The 21340-nt window shown below is 39.3% G+C and overlaps 2 long non-coding RNA genes across 2 annotated transcripts; one reads left to right on the top strand and one right to left on the bottom strand.

The window, feature by feature from the left end:
* Positions 1-2135: 2135 nt before the first annotated feature.
* LOC117198576 (uncharacterized) lies at positions 2136-18647 on the bottom strand. Its single transcript, XR_004479769.2, has 2 exons — positions 18456-18647; positions 2136-2261 (listed from the first exon to the last, which is right to left on the bottom strand). It is a non-coding gene; the product is annotated as an uncharacterized LOC117198576 (long non-coding RNA).
* Positions 2275-20072, top strand: LOC125961473 (uncharacterized). Its single transcript, XR_007472220.1, has 3 exons — positions 2275-3839; positions 18628-18740; positions 19581-20072. It is a non-coding gene; the product is annotated as an uncharacterized LOC125961473 (long non-coding RNA).
* Positions 20073-21340: the final 1268 nt, after the last annotated feature.

Below are 21340 nucleotides of genomic sequence, written 5' to 3' on the forward strand. Positions count from 1 at the left end.
GCTTTCTGCTGGATTTGGGTTTATTTTGCAATTTTTCTAATGTCTCTTTTCTAAATAACCATTTACTTCTACAAATTCCCTTGCAACATTGTTTTAGGTGTGTCCCACAAATTTTGCTGTTATATTCTCATTTTTGTTTAAGTTCATTCTATTTTAAAAATTTCCTTGAGAGTCCTCTTTGATCCATGGATTAGTTTGAAGTTTTTTGTTTAATTTCCAAGTGTTGGAGATTTTCCAGTTACCTTTCTGTTATTGATTCCATTATGATCAGAGAACACAATATGATTCAATTCTTTTAAATTTGTTGAGGTTTATTTTATGGTCCAGGATATCATCTATCTAGGTATATGTTCTCTGGGTGCTTGAAAAGAATGTGTATTTTGCTATTGTTGAGTGAAGTGTTCTAACAGTGTCAATTAGATCCTGTTGCTGGATGGTATGGTTGAGCTCTTCTATATCCTTGCTGATTTTCTGTCTAATTGTTCCATCAATTATTGAGAGAGGGATATTGAAGACTCCAAATATGATAGTGGATTTGCCTATTTCTTCTTTCAATTCTATCAATTTTTGCTTCACATATTTTGCAGGTCTGTCATTTGTGCACACACATTAGGACTGCTATATCTCCTTGGAGATTGGCCATTTTATCATTATATAATGTCCTTGGTCATTTTCTTTTCTCTGAAGTCTATTTCCCTGATATATATTAACCGAAAGGAAGCTGAAGTGGCTATATTTAGCCACTTCAGCTTCCTTTCGGTTAATATTTGCATGTTATAACCTATTACATCTTTTTACTTTCAAACTACCTATATTATTATATACGAAGTGAGTTTCGTGTGGACAGCATGAGTCATGCTTTTAAATCCCCTCTGTCATTCTCAGTGTTTTTTTAAAAAATATAAATTTATTTATTTATCTTTGCCTGTGTTGGGTCTCTGTCTCTGTGTGTGGGCTCTCTAGTTGCCGCAAGCGGGGGCCACTCCTTGTTGTGGTGTGTGGGCCTCTTACTGTCATGGCTTCTCCTGTTGCAAAGCATGGGCTCTAGGCACACAGACTCAGCAGTTGTGGCTTGCGGGCTCTAGAGCTGCTTGCAGGTTGTGGCTTGCAGGCTCCGTAGCTGTGGCACATGGGCCCAGCTGCTCTGCAGCATGTGGGATCCTCCCGGGCCAGGGCTTGAACCCATGTCCCCTGCATTGGCAGACAGATTATCAACCACTGTGCCACCAGGGAAGCCCCATTCTCTATGTTTTAATTGGTGTACTTTGATAATTAATATTTAATGTAATTATTGACATGTTAGGGCTTAAATCTGCTATTGTATTTCAAATTTTTCTGTTCTCTTTGTATTTTTTTCCCTTCTTATGTGTTACTTGAGTATTTCCTTCCATTTTGATTTATTTATAGTGTTTTTTTGGGTGTATCCCTTTGGGTAATTTTTAAAGTGGTTGTTCTAGATATATTTCTATCTATGTATATACATTTATATCTATCCATATCCATATCTATATTTATATCTATATCTATTCCACTGTGGTCAAAGAACCCACCTTGTGTGATTTCAAATCTTTTAAATAACTTAACACAGTCTACTGGTATTGATGCTTTCCCAGTTTGAGTGAAGTATAAAACCTTACCTTCCTTATATCCCATTACCTTCCTTCATTTATGATATAATTGTCTTAAATATTTACTCTACATTCATCGAGAACCATATCATATTTTGTTATAAATTTTTTGAAATAAATTTATTTTATTTATTTATTTTTGGCTGCACTGTGTCTTTGTTGCTGTGTGCAGGCTTTCTCTAGTTGTGGCAAGTGGGAGCTGCTCTTCGTTGTGGTGGATGGGCTTCTCATTGCAGTGGCTTCTCTTGCTGTGGAGCACGGGCTCTAGGGCATGTGGCTTCAGTAGTTGTGGAGTGCAGGCTCAGCAGTTGTGGCTTGCAGACTCTAGAGCACAGGCTCAGTAGTTGTGGTTCACGGGCTTAGTTGCTCTGTGACATGTTGCATCTTCCCGGGCCCGGGCTCAAACCCGTGTCCCCTGCATTGGCAGGCGGATTCTTAACCACTGTGCCACCAGGGAAGCCCAGTGTTATAAATTTTGCTTTAACTGTCAAACATAATTTAGAAAACTCAAGAGGAGAAGAAAAATTTATTGTATTTACCCATATTTTTGTGCTTTTCATTGTTCCTTCTTCTTTACTCTTGTTTACTGCTGTTCTAAGATTCCTTGCAATGCTTTCTGTCACTTCCACCACACTATTTTGGGGAAAAAAAGAGAGGGAAGAATTAGATGTGACACTAAGATTTCCAGCTAAAATCTGGAGAAGATGCAGGAAGAATGCTGAGAAGCCAGGGAGGGGAACCAACCTTTGGAAAAACAGGATGAGATTTTGACATTTTGGACCTTGATACACAAAGGCCCTTCTCCAGACCGTTCTTCATGATGCAATAAAACCCAGGTGCAAGTTTTATTTGAGCCTTTCAATTTCAGATCAAATAAGCAGCAGATTAATGCTACATGAATAACACTAGTCAAATGGCAACACATTGCAATTTTCAAACAATAAGGGGCTAGATTCAACTTTTGGGAGAAAGAAACAGAAGTCACATACTTATTGAAAAATTGAGATCTCTCCTAGACTCAGGCTTCCTTGGTTCTCTTAATCACTCTCGAGGTCTGATGATCAGAAGACCTAAGGCTCAAGTTGTAAGACAAGCCTCCTCATAATCACTTGACTGAGCTGTCTGAGGTTGTAAGGTGCAGGATAGCTTAATTCCAAGTCACCCAATCCATTATGGCCAATCAGGGGTAACTGTGAATGGTTTGATGGCACATTCTTTTCAGAGACTAAAAGCCCCAGGTGGGCCGGAGTCTTTGATTTGTTCAGTGAAGAATCCCAAGTGTCTGCTAGGGTGCCTGGTGCATAGTAGATTCTCAATAAATATTGAATACACAAAAGACTGCAATGCATTGGGGAGACAGTCTCAGGCCAGGATTGGAGTTCCCACCAAGGCCAAGTTATTATAGTATAGGTTCTCAGTTTTAGGGCTGAAACCTGGCTGGCTTAGTTAGGGCCTGCCTATTGGGACCAAGGTTTCTTGGAGGGCATCTCACCCCTCCCAAACTGAGAAGCCCTCATGGGGTCATTGGAACAGCCCCTGGATGGAATTTTTAAAGCAAGGTCTTAGCCAGCTAGAACCCGGCTTTTTCTTTTCTGGCTTATTTTATTTTATTTATTTTTCTTCCAGTTTTGGAGATATAATTGACATATAGCACCGTATATGTTTAAAGTGTACAGCTTAATAATTTGACTTACATACATCATGAAATGATTATCACAATAAGTTTAGTGTATATCCATCATCTTGTACAGACAGAAAAAAGAAATAGAAAAAATTTTTCCTTGTGATGAGAACTCAGGATTTACTCTCTTAATAAGTTTCATATATAACATACCACAGTGTTATTTATACTAATCATGTTGTACATTATATTCATAGTGCTTATTTATCTTATAACTGGAAGTCTGTACCTTTTGATTACCTTCATCCAATTCCCTCCACCCCCAGTCTCTGTTAACCACAAATCAAACCTATTTTTCTATGAGTTTTTGTTTGTTGACCTATGTTATTTTCTGGTGCCCAGTATAGTGATTTAATATGTCTGTATTTTCTCTTTTTTTTTGGCTGCACTGCATGGCTTGTGGGATCTCAGTTCCCCAGCCAGAGATTGAACCTGGGCCACAGTAGTGAAAGCCCAGAATCCTAACCACTAGGCCACCAGGGAACTCCTCTATGCATTTCAAAATGATCACCATGATAAGTCTAGTTAAGGTAAGTCACCATACGAAGGTATTACATATTTTTGACTATATTCCCCTCTCTCTACATTTCACATCCATGACTTACTTATTTTGCAACTGGAAGTTTGTACCTATTAATCTCCCTCACTTATTTCTCTCTCTCCCTTTCTTTCCTTGGGCAACCATCTGTTTGTTCTCTAGATCTATGACTTTGTTTCTGTTTTGCTGCATTTGTTCATTTGATTTGTTTCTTAGATTCAGATATAAGTGAAATCATACAGTATTTGTCTTTCTCTGTCTGACTTATTTCACTTAGCATAATACCCTAGAGGTCCATCCATATTGTCACAATGCCAAGATTTCATTCTTTATCATGGCTGAGTAATATCTATCTATCTATCAATTATCTATCATCTATCTATCTATCATCATCATCTATCATCATATTATACCTATCTATCTATCTATATATCTATATATATATCTCACATCTTCTTTATCCACCCATCTATTGATGGGTACTTAGGTTTCTTCCATATCTTGGTTATTGTAAATTGTGCAATGAACATTGGGGTGCACATATCTTTTCAAATTAGTTTTTCTTCCTTTGGATAAATATTCAGGAGTAGAAATGCTAGATTATATGGTAGTTCTATTTTCAATTTTTGAGGAACCTCCATACTGTTTTCCATAGTGGCTGCACCAACTTACATTCCACCAACGACGCAGGAGTGTTCCCTTTCTCCACATCCTCGCCAACTCTTTTTTTTTTTTTAAAGCACCCATTTAAAAAATTATTTATTTATTTATTTATTTGGGGTGCATTGGGTCTTCGTTGCTGCACGCGGGCTTTTTGTTGTGGTGTGCAGCTTCTCATTGTGGGGCTTCTCTTGTTGAGGAGCACAGGCTCTAGGCACGCAGGCTTCAGTAGTTGTGGCTCGCAGGTTCAGTAGTGGCTCATGGGCTTAGTTGCTCCGCGGCATGTGGGATCTTCCTGGACCAGGGCTTGAACCCAAGTCCACTGCATTAGCAGGTGGATGCTTAACCACTGCACCACCAGGGAAGTCCCTTGCCAACCCTTGTTTTTTGTTGTCTTTTTGATAGTAGCCATTCTGACAGGTCGAGGTGATATCAATATACTTTTGACTTGCATTTTCCTGATGATTGGTGATATTGAGCATCTTTTCATGTGCCTATTGGTTATCCATATGTCTTCTTTGGGGAAATGTCTATTCAGATCCTCTGTCCAGTTTTTAATTGGGTTATTTTTAATTTTGATGTTGAATTGTATGAGTTCTTTGTGTATTTTTGATATTAACCCATTATCAGGTATATAATTTGCAAATATATTCTCCCATTCAGTAGGCAGCCTTTTCATTTTGTTGGTAGTTTCCTTTGTTGTGCAAAAGCTTATTAGTGTGCTGTAGTCTCATTTTTTATTGCTTTTGTCTCCCTTGCCTATTTAGGAGGAGACATATCCTAAAAAATATTGCTAGACTGATGTCAGTGAACATACTGCTATGTTTTCCTCTAGAATTTTTAAGGTTTCAGGTCTTAAATATAAGTATTTAATTCATTTTGAGCTTATTTTTGTATATGGTGTGAGAAAGTAGTCCAGTTTGATTCTTTTGTATGTAGCTGTCCAGTTTTCACAACACCATTTGTTAAAGAGGCTATCTTTTCCCCACTGTATATTCTTGCCTCCTTCATCATAGATTAATTGACCATGTAAATGTGGGTTCCTTTCTGGGATCTCTATCCTGTTCCATTCATCTATGTGTCTGTTTTTTTGTGCCAGTACTATACTGCTTTGACTACTATAGCTTTGTAGTATAGTTTGAAATCATGAGTGTGGTACCTCTGGCTTTGTTCTTTCTCAAAACAGTTTTGGTGTTCAAGGTCTTTTGTGTTTCCATACAAATTTTAGAATTATTTGTTCTAGTTTTGTGAAAAATATCATTGGTATTCTGATAGGGATTGCATTGAATATGTAGATTGCCTTGGGTACTATTGTCATTTTAACAATATTAATTCTTCCAATTCATGAGCATGGTATATCTTTCCAGTTGTTTGTGTCATCTTCAATTTCTTTTATCAGTGTTTTATAGTTTTACAAGTACAGGTTTTTACCTCCTTAGTTGGATTCATTACTAGGTATTTTATTCTTTTTGATGCAATTGCAAATGAGATTGTCTTCCTAATTTCTCTTTGTGATAGTTCATTGTTAGGGTATAGAAATGCAACAAATTTCTGTATATTAATTTTGCATCCAGCAACTTTGTGAAATTCACTGATGAGTTCTTACAGTTTTTTGGTGGTGTCTTTAGGATTTTCTATGTATAGTATCATGTCATCTGTCAATAGTACTTCTTCCTTTCCAATTTGTACTTCTTTTCTTTCTTTTTCTGATTGCTGTGACCATGGCTTCCAATACTATGTTGAATAAAATAGTGAGAGTGGACATACTTGTTTGTTCCTGATCTAACAAGGAAATACTTTCAGGTTTTACCAATGATGTTAGCTGTGGTCTTGTCACATACAGCTTTTATTATATTGAAGTATGTTCCCTCTATACCCACTTTGTTGAGAGTTTTATTCATAAATGGTGTTGAATTTTGTCAAAAGCTTTTTGTGCATCTATTGAGATGATCATATGGCTTTTATTCTTCAATTTGTTAATGTGTGCAGATATTGAACCATACTTGCATCCATGGGATAAATCCCATTTGTTCATGCTGTATGATGTTTTTGATGTATTGTTGAATTTGGTTTGCTAATATTTTGTTGAGGATTTTTGCATCTATGCTCATTAGTGATATTGGCCTTTAATTTTCTTTTTTTGAGATATTTTTATCTGGTTTTGGTATCAGGGTGATGCTGGCCTCATAGACTGAGTTCAGAAGCATTTTTTTCCTCTGCAATTTTTTTGAAATTATTTCAGAAGAATAGTGTTAACTCTTCTTTAAATGTTTGCTAAGAGGGAAGAGATATGGGAATATAAGTGTATGTATAACTGATTCACTTTGTTATAAAGCAGAAACTAACACACCATTGTAAAGCAATTATACTCCAATAAAGACATTAAAAAAATAAATAAATGTTTGGTAGAATTCACCTGTGAAACCATCTGGTTCTGGACTTCTGTTTCTTAGGAGTTTTAAAAATTACTGATTCAATTTCATTCCTGGTAATCAGTCTAGTCATATTTTCTATTTCTTCCTGGTTCAGTCTTGAGAGGTTGTATGTGTCTATAATCTTTTTCATTTATTCTACGTTGTCCATTTTATGGAGTAAAATTATTCATAGTAATCACTTTGATCATTTGTAATTCTGTGATGTTGGTTGTAACTTCTCTTTTTTCATTTCTGATTTTATTGATTTGGGCCCTCTCTCTTTTTTTCTTGATCAGCCTGGCTAACGTTTTATCAATTTTGATTATCGTTTCAAAGAATCAGCTCTTAGTTTCATTGATCTTTTCTTTTTGTTTCTATTTCCATTATTTCTGCTCTGATGTTTATTATTTTTTTCCTTCTACTAACTTTGGGTTATGTTGTTCTTCCTCTAGTTCTTTTAAGTGTAATGTTAATTTGAGTTTTTCTTGTTCCCTGAGGTAGGCTTGTATCTCTATAAATGTTCCTCTTAGAACTGCTTTTCCTGCATCCTGCATAGATTTTAGATTGTTCTGTTTTTATTTTTTGTCTCCAGGCATTTTAGAATTTCTTCTATGATTTCTTTTTGCAGTTTTCCCCCCTTGTAGTTGATTTCTAGTCTCATAGCATTTTAGTCAGAAAAGATATTTGATATGATTTCAATTTTCTTAAATTTACTGAGGCTGTTTTGTGGCCTAGCATGTGATCTGTCCTGGAGAATGTTCCATGTGCACTTGAAAAGAATGTGTGGTCTTCCTGGTGCTTCAGAAAGAACTGCCTGACCTGTGCTGGGGGCTCTCTGGAGTACCCCCCAATTCTAAAGTTTCTTGGCACTTGGACACATTATGGAATTGCTGATCAAGTTGAATCATTTCCAGGGTTCAAAGAAGTTTAAGGAAGATTTCTTCATCAGATCAGAGCTGAAACTCTGAATCAAAGCACCTGTGTGGACTGGCTCTGCTCGCAGCTCGCAGCTGTGCAGCCCCCCTTGTGAGCTCTCTCCCATGCAGTGGTTGCAGTGGTGGCACGTTCTGCACATCATGTAGCATGCACCCAGCCTGCCATGCTGCTTCGGCCACGCTTGCCACCATCTTGTCCTCAGGTGCCTGCCGCAGCTGAGTTGTGGTGCTCCAGCTGGGTGTCACGCCTGAGGCTCTGAGGTGGGAGAGCTGAGTTCAGGACACTGGACCACCAAAGACCTCCCAGTCCCACATAATATCAATCTGCAAGAGCTCTCCCAGACATCTCTGTCTCAACGCTAAGACCCAGCTCCCCTCAACAACCAGCAAGCTCCAGTGCTGGACACTCAATGCCAAACAACTAGCAAGACAGGAACACAACCCCACCCATTATCAGAGAGGGTGCCTAAAATCATAATAAGTTCACAGACACTGAAAAACACACCATTAGACACAGTCCTGCTCACCAGAAAGACAAGATCCAGCCTCATCCGCCAGAACACAGGCACCAGTCTCCTCCACCAGGAAGCCTACACAACCAACTGAACCAACCTTAGCCACTGGGGGCAGACACTAAAAACAATGGGAACTATGAACCTGCAGCCTGCAAAAAGGAGACCCCCAACACAGTAAGTTAAGCAAAATGAGAAGACAGAGAAATATGCAACAGATGAGGAGCAAAGTAAAAACCCACCAGACCAACAAATGAAGAGGAAATAGGCAGTCTACCTGAAAAAGAATTCAGAATAATGATAGTAAAGATATCGAAGATCTTGGAAATAGAATGGAGAAAATACAAGCTACATTTAACAAGGACCTAGAAGAACTAAAGAACAAACAATGATGAACAATACAATAAATGAAATTAAAAATTCTCTAGGAGGAATCAATAGCAGAATAACTGAGGCAGAAGAATGGATAAGTGACTGGGAACATAAAAGAGTGGAAATAACTACCACAGAGCAGAATGAAGAAAAAAGAATGAAAAGAATTGAGACAGTCTCAGAGACCTCTGGTACAACATTAAATGCACCAACATTTGAATTATAGGGGTTCCAGAAGTAGAAGAGAAAAAGAGAGGGACTGAGAAAATATTTGAAGAGATTATAGTTGAAAACTTCCCTAATATGAGAAAGTAAATAGTCAATCAAGTCCAGGAAGCACAGAGAGTCCCATACAGGACAAATCCAAGGAGAAACACGCCAAGACACATATTAATCAATCTATCAAAAATTAAATACAAAGAAGAAATATTAAAAGCAGCAAGAGAAAAGCAAAAAATAACATAAAAGGGAATCCCCATAAGGTTAACAGCTGATCTTTCAGCAGAAATTCTGCAAGCCAGAAGGGAGTGGCAGGACATATTTAAAGTGATGAAAGGGAAAAACCTACAGCCAAGATTACTCTACTCAGCAAGGATCTCATTCAGATTCAATGGAGAAATTAAAAATTTTACAGACCAGCAAAAGCTAAGAGAATTCAGCACCACCCAACCAGCTTTACAACAAATGCTAAAGGAACTTCTCTAGGGAGGAAACACAAGAGAAGGAAAAGACCTACAAAAACAAACCCAGAACAATTAAGAAAATGGCATTAGGAACATACATATCAATGACTACCTTAAATGTAAATGGATTAAATGCTCCATCCAAAAGAGATAGCCTGGCTGAATGGATACAAAAAACAAGACCTGTATATATACTGTCTACAAGAGACCCACTTCAGACCTAGGGACACATACACACTGAAAGTGAGGGGATGCAAAAAGATACTCCAAGCAAATGGAAATCAAAAGAAAGCTGGAGTAGCAATTTTCATATCAGACAAAATAGACTTTAAAATAAAGACTATTACAAGAGACAATGAAGGACACTACATAATGATCAAGGGATTAGTCCAAGAAGATATAACAATTGTAAATATTTATGGACCCAACATAGGAACACCTCAATACATAAGGCAAAAACTAACAGCCATAAAAGGGGAAATTGGCAGTAACACAATCATAGTAGGGGACTTTAACCCCACTTTCACCAATGGACAGATCATCCAAAATGAAAATAAATAAGGAAACACAAGCTTTAAATGATACATTAAACAAGCTGGACTTAATTGATATTTGTAGGACATTCTATCCAAAAACAACAGAATACACTTTCTTCTCAAGTGCTCATGCAACATTCTCCAGGAGAGATCATACCTTGGGTCACAAATCAAGCCTTGGTAAATTTAAGAAAATTGAAATCGTATCAAGTATCTTTTCTGAACAAAACGTTATGAGACTAGGTATCAATTACAGGAAAAAAAAAACCTGTAAAAAATACAAACACGTGGAGGCTAAACACTGCACTACTAAATAACCAAGAGATCACTGAAGAAATCAAAGAAGAAATTAAAAAAATACCTAGAAACAAATGACAATGAAAATACAACAACCAAAAACTTATGGGATGCAGCAAAAGCATTTCTAAGAGGGAAGTTTATAGCAATACAATCCTACTTCAAGAAACAAGAAGCATCTCAAATAAACAACCTAACATTACACTTAAAGCAATTAGAGAAAGAAGAAGAAGAAGAACAAAAAAAATCAAAGTTAGCAGAAGGAAAGAAATCATAAAGATCAGATCAGAAATAAATGAAAAAGAAATGAAGGACACAATAGCAAAGATCAATAAAACTAAAAGCTGGTTCTTTGAGAAAATAAATAAAATTGATAAACCATTACCCAGACTCATCAAGAAAAAAAGGGAAAAGACTCAAATAAATAGAATTAGAAATTAAAAAGTAGAAGTAACAATTGGCACTGTGGAAATACAAAGTATCCTGAGAGATTACTACAAGCAACTATATGCCAATAAAATGGACAACCTGGAAGAAATGGAAAAATTCTTAGAAAAGCACAACCTTCCAAGACTGAACCAGGAAGAAATAGAAAATATAAACAGACCAATCACAAGCACTGAAATTGAAACTGTGATTAAAATATTCCAACAAACGAAAGCCCAGAACCAGATGGCTTCACAGGCGAATTCTATGAAACATTTAGAGAAGAGCTAACATCCACACTTCTCAAACTCTTCCAAAATACAGCTGAAGGCAGAACATTCCCAAACTCATTCTATGAGGCCACCATCACCCTGATACCAAAACCAGACAAAGATGTCACAAAAAAAGAAAACTACAGGCCAATATCACTGATGAACATAGAAGCAATAATCCTCAAAAAATACTAGCAAACAAAACCCAACAACACATTAAAAGGGTCATACACCATGATCAAGTGGGGTTTATCCCAGGAATGCAAGGATTCTTCAATATATGCAAATCAATCAATGTGATACACCATATTAACAAATTGAAGGATGAAAAACCATATGATAACAGGATAGAGAGCCCAGAGATAAACCCATGCACATACAGTCACCTTATCTTTGGTAAAGGAGGCAAGAATATACAACGGAGAAAAGACAGCCTCTTCAATAAGTGGTGCTGGGAAAACTGGACAGCTACATGCAAAAAAATGAAATTAGAACACTCCCTTAACAACATACACAAAAATAAACTCAAAATGGATTAAAGAACTAAATGCAAGGCCATACACTATAAAACTCTTAGAGGAAAACGTAGGCAGAACACTCTATGACAGAAATCACAGCAAGATCCCTTTTGAACCACTTCCCAGAAAAATGGAAATAAAAACAAAAATAAACAAATGGGACCTAATTAAACTTAAAAGCTTTTGCACAGCAAAGGAAACAATAAACAAGACCAAAAGACAACCCTCAGAATGAGAGAAAATATTTGCAAATGAAGCAACTGACGAAGGGTTAATCTCCAAAATATACAAGCAGCTGACGCAGCTCAATATCAAAAATAAACAAACAACACAATCTAAAAATGGGCAGAAGACCTAAATAGACATTTCTCCAAAGAAGATATACAGATTGCCAACAAACACATGAAGGGATGCTCAACATCAGTAATCAGTAGAGAAATGCAAATCAAAACTACCTCACACCCACCAGAATGGCCATCATTAAAAAATGTACAAACAGTAAATGCTGGAGAGGGTGTGGAGAAAAGGGAACCCTCTTGCACTGTTGGTGGGAATGTAAGTTGATACATTCACTATTGAGAACAGCATGGAGGTTCCTTAAAAAACTAAAAATAGAACTACCATACGACCCAGCAATCCCACTACTGGGCATATACCCTGAGAAAACCATAATTCAAAAAGAGTCAGGTACCACAATGTTCATTGCAGCACTATTTACAATAGTCAGGACATGGAAGCAACCTAAGTGTCCATCGACAGATGAATGGATAAAGAAGATGTGGCACATATGTACAATGGAATATTACTCAGCTATAAAAAGAAACGAAACTGAGTTATTTGTAGTGAGGTGGATGGACCTAGAGTCTGTCATACTGAGTGAAGTAAGTCAGAAAGAGAAAAACAAATACCGTATGCTAACACAGATATATGGAATCTAAAACAAACAAACAAAAAAGGATTCTGAAGAACCTAGAGGCAGGAGGACAGGAATAAAGATGCAGATGTAGAGCACGGACTTGAGGATGTGGGGAGGGGGAAGGGTAAGCTGGGACGAAGTGAGAGAGTGACATTGACATATATACATTATCAAATATAAAATAGATAGCTAGTGGGAAGCAGCTGCATAGCACAGGGAGATCACCTCCATGCTTTGTGACCACCCAGAGGGATGGGATAAAGAGGGTGGGAGGGAGATGCAAGAGGGAGGGGATATGGGGATATATGTATACGTATAGCTTATTCTCTTTGTTATACAGCAGAAACTAACACAGCATTATAAAGCATTTATACTCCAATAAAGATGTTTAAAAAAAAGAATGTGTATTCTCTTGCTTTTGGATAGAATGTTCTGTAATATCTATTAAGCCCATATTCTCTAAAGTGTCATTTAAGGTCAGTGTTTCCTTATTGATTTTCTGTCTTGATATACGTGGGGTGTTAAGGGCCTCTAATATTATCATGTTACTGTCAGTTTCTCCGTTTTATGTCGTTAACATTTACTTTATGTATTTATGTGTTCCTATGGTGGGTGCATATATATTTACAGTTACTATATCTTCTTGTGGAATTGGTCCCTTTATCATTATGTAATGCCCTTCTTTGTCTTTTTTACAGTGTTTGTTTGAATGTCTATTTTATCTGATATAAGTATTGCTCCTCCAACTTTGTTTTTGTTTCCATTTGCATGGAATACAGTTTTCCATCTCATTTTCAGTCTCTGTGTGTATTTTAATATGGAGTGAGTCTCATGTAGGCAGCATATATATGGGTGTTGTTCTTTTATTCATTCAGCCACTCTATGTCTTTTAGTCCATTTACAATTAAATTAATTATATTTGATATGTACTTACCACCATTTTGTTAATTGTTTTTGAGTTGTTTTTGTAGTTCTTTCTGGGAATTCCCTGGCAGTCCAGTCATTAGGACTCCATGCTTTTACTGCTGAGGGCACGGGTTCAGTCTCTGGTCAGGGAACTAAGATCCTGCAAGCCATGTGGTGTGGCCAAATATAAATATATATATATACATTTATGTAAGAACTATATATATTTATATAAGAACTATACATATATATAGTTCTTTTTTTGTTCCTCCTTTTTTTACTCTCTTCTCTTATCATTTGATCTTTGGTGTTATGTTTGGATTCCTTTCTCTTTTGTGTGTGTGTATAGATTTTCCATTTATGTGTGTGTATCTATTACAGATTTTTGGTCTGTGGTTACCATGAGGTTGATATATAGCAATCTATACATACACGTGATTATTTTAAGATGCTGATCTCTTAAATTCAAATGCATTTTAACAACTCTGCATTTTTACCCCCCGCCCCCCCATGTTTGCTGTGTTTGACATCATATTTTACATCATTAACTATTTATTGTAGATATAGATGATTTTACTCCTTTTGTCTTTTAACCTTCCTACTAGCTTTATAAGTGGTTGATCTCCTACCTTTACTGTATATTTGCCTTTACCAATGAGATGTTTCCCTACTAATTTCTATATTTCTAGTTGTGACCTTTTCTTTTCCACTTAGAGAAGACCCTTTATCATTTCTTGTAAAGCCAGTTTAATGGTGCTGAACTATTTTAGCTTTTGCTAGTCTGTAAAACTCTTTTCTTTCTTTCAAATCTGAATAATAGGCTTACCTGGTAGAGTATTCTTGGTTGTAGGTGTTTTCCTTTCATTACTCTAAATATATAGTGCCACTCCCTTCTAGCCTGCAGAGTTTCTGCTGAAAAGTCAGCTGATAGCCTTATCGGAGTTCCCTTGTATGTAACTAGTTGCTTTTCCCTTGCTGCTTTTAATATTTTCTCTTTATATTTAATTTTTCCTATTTTAATTACAGTGTGTTTTGGTGTGGTCCTCTTTGGGTTGATACTGAATGGGACTCTCTGTGCTTCCTATGGATGTCTGTTTCCTTTCACAGTTTAGGGAAGTTTTCAGCTGTTATGTCTTCAAATATGTTCTCTGTGCCTTTCTCTCTCTCCTCCTGTAATGAGAATATTAGTATGCTGGATGTTGTCCCAGAGGTCTCTTAAACTGTCCTCACTTTTTAAAATTCTTTTTTCTTTTTTTTCTGTCTAGCTTGAGTGATTTCCACTACTGTCTCTTTCAGTTCACTGATCTGTTCCTCTGTATCATCTAATCTACTGTTGATTCCTTCTAGTGTATTTCTTATTTCAGTTATTGTATTTTTCAGCTCTGTTTGGTTCTTTTTTATATTTTCTAACTCTTTGTTAAACTTCTTACTGTGTTCATCCATTCTTCTCCTAACTTCTTTGATAATCTTCATGGTCACTATCCTGAACTCTTTATTGGGTAGATTGCTTATTTCCATCTTGCTTATTTCTTCTGGTGTTTTATCTTGTTCTTTCATTTGGAACACGTTCCTCTCTCACCACATTTTGCCTAATTTTCTGTTTTTATTCCTATGCATTAAGTAGGTTGGTTATGTTTCCTGATTTTGGAGAAGTTGCCTTCTGTAGGACATCCTAGAGGGCCCAGTATCCCACTCCCCTGTGGACACCAGAGCTATATGCTCTTTGGTTACCCTCTATGTGGGCTGTGTGGGCTCTTCTATTATGATTGGTCTGACTACTGTGAGCACACTGGTAAGCATGGCTGATTCCCATCTCAGTTGTTTGCTTAGCCCTGCCTAGTGCAGAGGCTGCCAGCTGCTAGTGGGTGGGACCTGGTCCTTGTGTGGCTGGCTGTATGACCCAGGGAATCCCCAACTTGACCTGCTAGTGGTCAGGGCCCAGTCACCTGGTGGTAGTTGTGGGTCCCAGGGGATCATGGGGCTAGTTTCAGCCCACTGGTGGTTTAGGATCAAGTTCTAGGCTCTCTGGTGGGCAGGGCCAGGTTTCAGGGTTCCTGTGGGACACAGAAGGGTTTATGGCAGCTGGCCTGCTGGTGAGTGGTGCTGTGTCCCATATAGCTAGCTGCTTGGCCTGGGGGGTCTTAGGACTGGTGCTTACTGGCTCATGGGCAAGGCCAGGTCCCAGCCCTCATAAGCTAGAGGGATAACTCCAAAATGGTGCTTGCCAACACCAGTGTCCTTGTGGTAGGATGAGATCCCCAAAATGGCTGTCACCAGTTATGGAGCTTTTGTGTGTGCCTTTTTAAGAGTGGAGTCTCTGTTTTCCATAGCTCTCTGGACCCAATGACCTTCAAAGCCAAACGTTCGGGGGGCTCTTCTTCCTGGTGCACGATCCCTAGGCTGGGGAGCCCAGCGTGGGCCTTGGACACCTCTCCTTGAGGAGAATCACTGCAATTGTGATTACCCTTCTGTTTGTGGACTGCCTACCTGGAGATGTGAGTCTTAACTATACTGCATCTCCATTCCTCCTACTTGACTTGTTGTGGCTCCTTCTTTATGTCTTCATAAAGCTGTAGAAGATCTTTTCTTCTAATCTTCAGGTCATTCTCATTGATAGTGCTCTATAAATAGTTGTTTTTATGGTGTGTCCTTGGGAGGAGGTGAGCTCAGGGTCTTCCTACTTTGCCCTTTTAGCCTCTTCTCCTGCCTTTCTTTCCTTGAGGAGGAGCTGTGCAGGTTGGCCAGGATGTGGGGCTCACAGCTGCCCCTTGGTGGCCAGCACAGCCCCCCGCTCACTCACTGGTGTCACATCCTTCAAGTCTCAGTCAGGTGGCAACTGTACATCTTAAGATCAATTCCGTTCTGTTCCCAGGTCCCAGATGGTGAGGGAACAGGAATGAGGAGTCACAAGCTATCTTGCTTTGCCTTTCTTTCTGCTGTATCTTCATCAGGAAGACCTTACGGGAGAGCTGGGCTGTGTCTCCCTTCAGCCTCCTTGAAGATCCATGCCAGATCTCCAGCTCCCCTGCTCTCCAAGGTTATTTTTATATGTTCCAGATAGATTCCAAGAGTACCAATTTGGGAGACGACCTCCCTCAGGCCCCTTTTGTCTGGCCTAACCCTCACTCTGTTGCCTCCTCCACTCCACATTTTTTTTGTAGCCTGTAGATTCTATCATGGGGACTCCCACCAGCCCCCTGCCTGTTCAAAGTGTGTACTGCTCTAATGCTCACAAGGGCCTGTGTCTTCAGTTCCAGGCAGGCACTTGCAGAAGGGGGTAACTCTGGGGCTCCCCCACTGCTGTCTTCCTCTCTCCTCAAGGCCTCATGCCCCTCAGCAAGTCTTTCCCAGAAGAGCCCTTTGGATATCATCTCCCAGCAATTGTTAACTGGTGCTCACCCACATTCCAGGGCAACTATAGTAGATGGAGAGGGCCCAAGCCCTCCATATTCTGAATCAATGAAGGGAATTTATTCCCCCAACATGTTCTGACATGGTTTGACAGGAAGCCCAGGATGAGCTGCCTCCATGGTGTGGGCACCTGAGGTAGGTGGGGTAGGCGTGTGGGGCAAGATAGCTCTTTTCATTCCAGGCTATAGGGTGGGGTCATCACGTACTCAGGCCCATCTGCTTTGTCTGCAGCCCTTTCCTAATCCTCAGGAAAGATGTGGAGCAGGCTCTCTCCAGCTCTTGGGAAAGAGTTTTCACTTCTTTTTCTCTTTCCTCCCTCCTCCCTCCTCCCTCCCTCTCTCATGTCCCCAACCTGACCCATGTACCTGATTTGCAAAGCATCTGACCCCTGTTTTGGCCATGAAAATAGTTTACAATAGGAAAAGAAAACTATCTGTCTCCACCAGACCTAGGTGTCTCTTACCTGCCAAGGAAATATATACAGTGAAGACGTGAAGATTATCTGTCAGTTGATGGGGTTTTACCTAATACGTTGGCTTTTTTCTTTTTCTTTTTTTTTTTTTTTTTTTACTGTTTTCTGGGGTATCTTTATGCACAGGAGGCAAAACAGAGATTCCGGGTCAGCTCTCTAACCCCAGCACTGACTGCCTGGGGGCCTCTGACTTGAAGGATGAGATGGTTTCTGCCATCTCATCCCTTCAAGGGGATACACACAGGCTGAGCCTTAGCATAGAGCCGGGTACTCCCCAAGGGCCCAATATTGAGTATTGGGTAGAGAAGAGCAAAGAGCACCCTGTCAGAGAGGTAGTGAGAGGATCAATAAGTTACAGAAGATTCAGAAGGGCACATGGTGAGGCCATGAGAATGGGTAAAGAGAGCATGGGATCTCCCAGCTGCTTTGCGCTGGGGCCTGGTATCTCATGAATGGGGCTCTAAGGGTTAAGATCACTTCTCAGACTGAGATATCCAAGCTCAGGGAGCATTGAGGGGCCAGCCCTCACCTAGTCGGAGGACCCAACCGAAGCAAATTCTAAAGGCCAGAAGTGGGGACTGATGCTGGGTCCAGAGACTCTGGGATAAAAGCAGACTTCTTAGGCATAGGAAGCCCAGGGGATTCAAAGACCCAGGTGGAAGCATCCAATTGGCAAAGCCCTTAGTTTTAGAAAAGGGAATGAAAAAAACGTCATTTAATTTCTGTGCTAAGTCAGTGGTGATTTCCTCAGTGATAGATGGGAGATTCAGATACTGGATGTTCAGTTGTTATCAACCTTTATCGTGCTTAGTGGGCTCCCAAAGCCACGAGGGACTGGGTGGGTATGTATTTCTGCTGTAGAAAAGCATTCTTTTAGCTAAAACATTTTATGGTTTACACAAACATTTTATGGTTTACACAAACATTTTATGGTTTACACAAACATTTTATGGTTTAAGTGATAAAGTGGTGAGGATGGGACCTTTGTTTTTGGCAAAGCCATAAAAAGTTAGCTTGGTCCCCAGGAAAATAAAATGTGTCAAAAGCTAAGAGCATGACCTAATCCCTCCGTAGTCAGGTAGGAAACAGGAGAGGAGGCAAATGTTTGGCAAGAGAGATTCCCCTGGGTTCCTAAAGGAGGAACCGCTTAGAAGATTCCAGTGGCAGGAGGTCGGGCCTCAGGATCCATTAGACTCTCACAGACTCTGTCCCAGCTGCTGTGAAAACGCTCTCCCAGTGTCTGGGTCCACATGAGGATAGGCCATCCCCTGTTCTTACCGTGGAAAGAGCAGGAGAGAGGCTGGATGCGGACAGGAATAAACTGGATACAGGACTGAAGTAGACACTGTTGGTGCCTCATCAAGGTCCCATTACAGGTCGGAGTACAATCTGTAGTTGTGGTTCATGTTGCTTGCTACTGGCTCACCGCTGTCTTCTTTATTCCCTGCAGAATTACCCAAAGCCCAAAGAGAGCTCCGTGTTTGGTAGGATATATGCCCCTCCCTTGGCAGCCCACAGCCAATGCCTGACTGACATGTAGAAGCCCTGCCTTCTTGGCACCAGGTGAGTCTTACATTATCACTTAAACCAAAGGGAGTTTGTGACTTTTCAGAAGCTGAAACCACATTTCTGTCTAGCAGTGGGGGTGGCAGAGACCCTTTCCACTGTAGATATGAGGGAAGGAGAGCCGTTGACGTGCTCCTGGGGCCTCTCCTGCCCTTGGCCCCTGCCTACCCACCCAAGCTCAGAGTCCGCCTCATCTTTGCTCTGTATTCCATGATTGGGAGCCAGAGAAAGGATGGAAGCAAGTCCACTGACTGTTTTGCCCCCTCGTGGATCTGGTGAGAACTTTGGTGATTCCCAAATCGTATTTTTCTTTTTTCTTGAGCTTTTTTTTTTTTAATTAAAGAACTATTATAGAATTTTTAAAGGTTACACTCCATTTCCAGTTATTAGAAAATATTGGCTGTATTCCCTGTGTTGTGCAATACATCCTTGTAGCCTATCTTACACCCCATAGTTTGTACCTCCTACTCCCTCACCCCTATATTGTACACACCCCCGGCCCCACTGATAACCACTAGTTTGCTCTCTATATCTGTGCATCTGCTTCTTTTTTTTTGTTATATTCACTAGTTTGCTGTATTTTTTAGATTTCACATATAAGTGATATCATACAATCTTTCTCTGACTTATTTCACTTAGCATAATGCCCTCCAAGTCCATCCATGTTGCTTCAAATGGCAAAATTTCTTTTTATGGATGAGTGGTATTCCATTGTGTTTGTGTGCCACATCTTTTTTATCTATTAATCTGTTGATGGACACTTAGGTTGCTTCCATATCTTGGTAATTGAACATTGGGGTGCATGTAGTCTTGAATTAATGTTTTTGTTTTTTTCAGATTAATATACCCAGGAGTGGAATTGCTGGATCATATGGTAGTTCTATTTTTAGTTTTTGGAGGAAACTCCATACTGTTTTTCACAATGGCTGCACCAATTTACATTCCCAGCAACAGTGCACAAGGGTTCCCTTTTCTCTACATCCTCACCAACATTTATTATTTGTGTTCGTTTTGATGATGACTGTTCTGACAGGTGTGAGGTGATATATCATGGTCATCTTAATATGCATTCCTCTGATGATTAGCTAAGTTGAGCATCTTTTCATGTGCCTGTTGGCCATCTGTATATCTTCTTTGGAAAAATGTGTATTCAGGTCTTCTGCCAATTTTTTAATCGAGTTGATAGTTTTTTTTTTGATGTTGTACAAGCTGTTTATATATTTTCGATATTAACCCCTTATTGGTCATAGCATTTGCAAAATATTTTCTTCCATTCAGTAGGTTGTCTTTTCATTTTTTATTTTTAATATATAAATTTATTTATTTATATTTTTGGCTGCATTTGGTCTTCTGTTGCTGTGCGGGGGCTTTCTCTAGTTGAGGCAAAGGTGGTGGCTTCTGTTGTTGGGGAGCATGGGCTCTAGGCGCATGGGCTTCAGTAGTTGTGGTGCACGGGATTAGTTGCTCCATGGCATGTGGTATCTTCCCGAACCAGGGATCGAACCCGGGTCCCCTGCATTGACAGATGGATTCTTAACCACCATGCCACCAGGGAAGTCCCTATCTTTTCATTTTGTCGATGGTTTCCTTTGCTGTGCAAAAGCTTTTAAGTTTAATTAGGTCCTATTTGTTTATTTTTGCTTTTATTTCCTTTACTTTAGGAGACAAATTCAAAAAAACTATTGCTGCAATTTATGTCAAAGAGTGTTCTGCCTAAGTTTTACTCTAAGAGTTTTATAGTATCCGGTCTAACGTTTAGACCTTTAATCCATTTTGAGTTCATTTTTGTATATGGTGTTAGAGAATGTTCTAATTTCATTCCTTTACATGTATCTGTCCAGTTTTCCTAGCACCACTTATTGAACAGACTATTTTCACCATTGTATATTCTTGCCCCCTTCGTTGTAGATTAACTGACCAAAAGTATGTGGGTTTATTTATGGGCTATCTACATTTTTTTAAATTTAGGAGAGCTGGGAGAGGGGATCAGGGTGATAATTTTTAGCTGGCAAAATTGAGGGTAGTGTTTCAAGCAAAGGGTTTTGTGGGTTTAATAGGGGAATGCATGGTAATTTGGCTCAGAAAACCTTGGGTCCCATGACGGTTAGGCATGGAAGCTGGCTTGAAGGGACTGGTTGGTTCTGTGAGTGACTTCTGTAGTCTTGAGCCAGGTATCACCTCTTTGGATCACAGATTTCTCTTCTGTCAAGTGGAGAGAATAAGCTCAACTCCTGTAACCTGGAGGTCATACATGAATTTAGTGTAATTACAGATTTGAGAGAGTTTTGCTGTCTCAACAGTGGCTTATGAATTTCCATCATATGTCCCATCTTAACTATGTAACTTTGTATTTAAGTATCTATTTTCTTTTTTGTATGTACTGTGACCGCTTCCTACTGGTCTTCCAGCTTCCATGTTGCACATTGCAACCAGGACTCTCTTACTCAAAACCATTTAGCTATGACAATAAAAAGTTTTCAAGAGTCTCCCACTGCACCAAAAGTCCGAACTATGTTCTATGACCCCTAAATCCCTGCATGACTTAGAGCCTACCTATTTCTCCAGTCTCACCCCATACCTCTCTCCTCCTTGCTCAC

The sequence above is a fragment of the Orcinus orca genome, chromosome 16 (genome assembly GCF_937001465.1).
Source record: "Orcinus orca chromosome 16, mOrcOrc1.1, whole genome shotgun sequence".
Classification (NCBI taxonomy): Eukaryota; Metazoa; Chordata; class Mammalia; order Artiodactyla; family Delphinidae; genus Orcinus; species Orcinus orca.